The following is a 5,615-nucleotide window of genomic DNA, read 5'->3' as shown; positions in this document are numbered from 1 at the left end:
TGAAAAAGGTACTGATGGATAGATTGGATTTTTCTGATCTTTTTCATATATAATTTATCTTATTTGGATTTACGGTTGAATTTCTATGATTTTTCAAAGTTTTGGATATTTTCTGAATTAAACAAATCATTTAAGATTTATTTAAATTCCAAAAAAGGATTACTGCATCAGCCTAACATCATCATGACGTCAGCAGGTCAGCGAGGCACGGTCCAAGTCAAACCTGAGGCATGGGACCCACTAGTCAGTGTCACAGAGCTGGCTAGTGTAGCTGACATGTGGGCCTGGTCAAAGGCCACGTCAGCAGGGTCAAAGCTGACGCGTGCGGCCACTGGATTAATCTAAAATAAACAGGGAATAAATCCCAGGGTTAATTTGGGCATGGGGCCCATATGTCAGTGAGAGAGGGGTTAGTTAGCGGGGTAATTAGTCCCTAACGACGGTGCCACGTCAGCACGCCGGAGTTGAACGCCGGCGAGCACGCGAACGCCGTGGTGACGCTCGGGAACGCGCTACGGCGGCGGCTGGACGCGCTGGGGGCACCACGAGGAAGCCCTCGCTCGCCCGCATCCAGGGGTGCACGCAGCTGGGCGCAGGGAGGCCGGGGTCGACGGCGGCGACCAGTTGGGCGGCGGCCGGAGTTCGGGCGTGAGCGCGGGCGGTGCTGCGGTGGGCGTGGCGATGCGGCGTAGCATATACGGCTTCTATGCGGTGCGGTGAGCACGACGGGCACACTCCCGGGACCAAAAGGTCACCGGAACTACGTCGGCGTTGAGCTCAGGCGGCGGTGGTTCTCGGTCGTCAGCGAAGCAGCGGCTACGGCGAGCCAAAGGTAACAGGGTTTGGGGGGTTCGTCGCAGAATCTCACAACGAGTCGGGCAAGGTAGACGGCGTGCTCGGGGAGGCGGAGACGGCGACGAAACGGCGATGGCGATCTCGGCGGACTTGGAAGGAAGGCGAGGTCGGGGACGACGATACAGGGCTTCCGGCGTCGCGTGAGTCGGTGGAGAGGTCGAGTGCGTCGAGGCGGAGCTCCCTGTCAGGCCTTCTAAGTGCGAGGAGCACGGTGGCTGCGGCTACGGCGAACGGCGGCGAGGAGCTCGGGTGAGCTCGGGGATGGGACTAGAGGGCGAGGGAGAGAGCAAAAAGTGAGGGGAGAGGCAGAGGGGGCTGCGGGGCATCTCCAGACGCGTCGGGGGCGCCTCGGTGGAAAGCAGGAGGTGGCCGCGTTCGGCCGCGCGCTCGCCACGCACCTGCTTCTCCTTCTGGCAGAAGGTTGAAGAAGGAGGCAGCGCTGGCTGGGCTGGGCCAGCCAACTGGGCCGCCAGGTGGCCTGGCCAGGTGGGCTGCCAGGTAAGTGGCCCAGGTGAGTCCTTCTCTCTCTCTCTTTTCTAATTCTGTTTCTGCTTTCTATTTATATTGATCTGTTTTGAATTAGTAAAAATACTAACTCATTTTGTAAAATCCTGATAAAAATTGTGGGCACTATTTGAATTATTTCCAATAGCCCCCAATTGTTTTCAGAAGTATTGAAGCATTTAAAATATTTATAGGCATTAAATGCTCCAATTCAAATACAATATGATTTAGCTCAAAAATCCATAAATGGCCAAGAAATATGCTCATCATTTTTGGCAGAGGTTTTCACCTTTATCAGAAATCATGAACATTTTCCATGACATTTTGGGTTCTTTGCACCAGATTTTATTTAAACCTATTTGAATTCTTTGTGGTGCTAGGGTTTGATCAATCCCCATTTCAGCTTTACATAAAATTTAAACATGATGCAACACCAGATACTAGCACTAGGCATTACTAGAACTAGGGATGTGACACCGGAGCCTTGTCAGCATCGCCAACAAAGACGAGCCGTGGTCGACGGGGCCCTCAGGCCGACGCTCTGTCAAGCCACCGCACGCCAGTGGTGGAAGGACCAGAGGCGCTGCGGCCACGATGCATTCTCCTCCTCCACGCCAGTTACTGCGGGTGCCGGTCCGTCAGGACGACGCTTGTGATAACATTTCCATAGCGTCGTCCGACCCACGGACCCACCGTGATCAACGCCAAATTTTTCGGGAGCGAACCCATGAAGACGCTCGAACCACTATCGAGCAGCGGCGCGAAGCGCGCCATCAGTCGGATAGGCAAGCAGGGCCCAGTATGGACTACCCAGCTCCGGGGGGCTCTGGTGGCCTACCTTACGAGGTAGGTTGCCCAGCCTTTACCCGTGAGCTACGACAGTTCAGGTGGCCCACTCACCGCACATTCAAGCCTGACGTCGGCGAGAAGTACAACGGCAAGACTCACCCGTCGGAGTTCCTTAGCATCTACACCATCGCGATGCAAGCTGCGGGAGCTCACGACGACAAGGTGCTTGCCAATTACTTCCCGTTGGCGCTTAAACCTAACATCATGTCATGGTTGATGCACTTGCCAGTGGACTCTATTTCTTCTTGGTCGGATTTGTGCCATGAGTTTGTTGGCGCCTTTACGGGAGGCCACCAAGCTCATGGCCAGGCAAGCGACTTGCATATCATTCCCCTGAAGGAAGGCGAGAATCTGCGCAAGTACATACAGAGGTTCAGCTGGGTGTAGTACAACATCCCGGACGTTCATCACATCGCTATCATAAGCGCATCCCATCAGAATGTGCGCAACCGCAAGATGCGTGAAGAGCTGGTGGTGAACAAGGTGAAGGATGTGGCAGAACTCTACGTTCTAGCCGACAGGCGTGCTCGAGCTGAAGAGGGAAGGAAGTACCCCGGTGAAGACGCCGGTGTGGAAACCGATTCCTCGGACGAAGACGTTGCCGCCCTGGCAAAGAAGGGCCGACGTCGCAACAGAAGTGCAAGGGCAAGGTCGTGCTTGCCCTCAAGGGATCCGACGACGCCGGCGCTGCCAAGAAGATCAATGCAGATGACCCCGACAAGGAGCTTGCCGGGTGCGCCGCTTGCTGGGCCTTGGCGGCTGCCGACAAGCCAGGAGGCTCCGACAAGCAGTACTGCAAGATCCATCGCACCAAGGGCCACGACCTCCAGAATTCCCGGCAAGTCGAGCAGCTCGCAGAGAAGCAGAAAGCCGAATATGAGAGGCGAGATAAGGAGAAAGTCCAGGATGGTGCTGATGGATCCGGCAAGAAGCGTGGTGGCCAAGCTGGCCGCCGCGGCGAAGATAATCAACAAGAAAGGCCCACCCGAGGCCGCGACAAGAAGCAAGAAGACGATGACCATGACAAGGACGACGTGTCCCGCGAGCATGAGTTCCAAAAAGCTACAGAGGCCATGTGCGTCGACAGTGGCGCCTCGCTGCACACCTCTCACCGTCAGCTCAAGCAGTGGGCGCGTGAGATCACAGCAGCGAAACCATCGTTCGATTCTCAAAGGCCACTGAAGTGGTCCAGCACGCCTATCATTTTTGACACCGAGGACCACCCTGATCGCACAACCGCGGTCGGGTGTTTGCCGTTGATGGTTTCACAAACAATACGCAACCTCAAGGTGACAAAAATGCTAGTTGACGACGGAGCCGGTCTGAACTTGATCTCGCCCGTTGTGATCAAAAGACTGCAGATTCCTAATGGAGACCTCAAAGAGACGGGCACGTTTCAAGGAGTCAACCCGGGAAGGAGCCAGCCGAAGGGTAAGGTCACGCTACCCGTGACATTTGGAGGCGAGCTGAACTATAGGACAGAGAGGATTGTTTTTTATGTCGCCGAGATCCCCTTGCCCTACAACGGGATCCTCGGCCGCCCAACACTAGCCAAGTCGATGGCGGCCTCACATTACGCCTAGAACACGCTGAAGATGCTTGGTCCGATGACCATCATCACCGTCCCCTCTGACAAGAAAGACGCGCTGATCTGCGCTGACCAACTCTACCGGGAAGCAGTTGCAGCGACTGCCGCCAAGGCACTTTCTCCTGCCGCCGATGCCCCGGGAGGGAAGAAGACCGGCAAGACCTCTCGCACCCACTCCGGCAAGCGCACCTCTTCGGAGTGTTGTGCTCCCGTCGAGGACGTGCGAGAGAGCTCCACTAGCAAGAGCAAGAAATCTAGGGCTGCGCCGCCAGAGACCAAGAAGGTGTCCATCAAGGAGGATGGCACGGGCGGGGCTTTCACCATAAGCTCCACCCTTGACAGCAAATAGGAAAGTGCGCTCATCACCTTCCTGCGGGCGAATGTCGATGTGTTTGCATGGCAAGCATCCGACATCCCTGGTGTTCCCAGGGAGGTGATTGAGCACTATCTTGCTGTCTGCCCTCATGCGCGACCCATCAAGCAGAAGGTCAAGAAGCAAGCTTTGGAGCGGCAAGAGTTCATCACAGAGGAGATTAGGAAGTTGGAAGCGGCGGGCTTGGTCAGAGGAGTGCTCCACCCAACATGGTTGGCCAATCCGGTAGTGGTGCGCAAGGCAAATGGGAAATGGAGGATGTGTATTGATTACACGGACATCAATAAGGCTTGCCCAAAAGATCCTTTCCCTTTGCCGCGCATTGACCAGATTGTGGACTCCACTACCGGGTGTGACCTTCTGTCATTCCTTGACGCTTACTCAGGATACCACCAAATCTTCATGACAAAAGAAGACGAAGAGAATACCACATTCATCACCCCATGTGGTACATATTGCTTTATGCGAATGCCTTTCGGGTTGAAGGGCTCGACATACTGGGCCCCTTCCCCTGTGCTGTCGGGAGCTTTGAGTACTTGTACATTGCAATCCACAAGTTCACAAAGTCGCCAGAAGTGGAAGCAGTGAGAAAGGTGACAGCGCAATCAGTCGTCAAGTTCTTCAAGGGGCTAGTCTGCCGTTTTGGTGTACCAAATAGGGTCATTACCGACAACGGCACGCAGTTCACAAGCCGCACCTTCATGCAATACATTCAAGACCTCGGCAGTAAGGTCTATTTTGCTTCTGTTGCACACCCACAAAGCAACGGCCAGGCTAAGAGGGCAAATGCTGAAGTATTGCGAGGCCTCCGGACAAGGACTTTTGACAGACTACACAAGTGCAGAAGGCGCTAGATTGATGAATTGTCGGCGGTTCCTTGGTCAATCAGAACGACACCAAATCGAGCCACCGGCCAGACACCTTTCTCCCTCGTTTACGGGGTAGAAGTAGTTCTCCGCACGGAACTCACATACGGGTCACCCCGAGTGCTCGCTTATGATGAGCTTGAGCAAGAGCAATTGCGGCAAGATGACGCAATGCTCCTTGAGGAAGATCGTCTTCGGGCGGCTGTGAGAGCAGCGCGCTACCAGCAAGCCTTGCGCCACTACCATAGCCGCAAGGTTCATGCCCGAAGCTTTGAGGAAGGTGACCTTGTTCTTCAGTGTGTTCAATCGGCCAAGAATTCCAACAAGCTGACGCCGAAGTGGGAAGGCCCTTATCGGGTAATACGAGTCACCAGGCCCGGCGTAGTCCGGCTAGAGACCCAGGATGGTATTCCAGTAAGCAATTCCTGGAACATCGAACATCTTCGCAAGTTTTACCCGTAAGGCGCGGTTGGCGGGGCCCCCCCGGCAGGCCACCTTTTTTACAAGCCTTGCCGGCAAGGCATGTAACCCTTTGTACAAAGCCAGGCGCAGACCCTGAGCATAAATAAACAAAGCGCTG

Source organism: Aegilops tauschii, chromosome 2, assembly GCF_002575655.3.
Source record: "Aegilops tauschii subsp. strangulata cultivar AL8/78 chromosome 2, Aet v6.0, whole genome shotgun sequence".
NCBI lineage: Eukaryota > Viridiplantae > Streptophyta > Magnoliopsida > Poales > Poaceae > Aegilops > Aegilops tauschii.
This window is presented reverse-complemented; position numbering follows the sequence as displayed.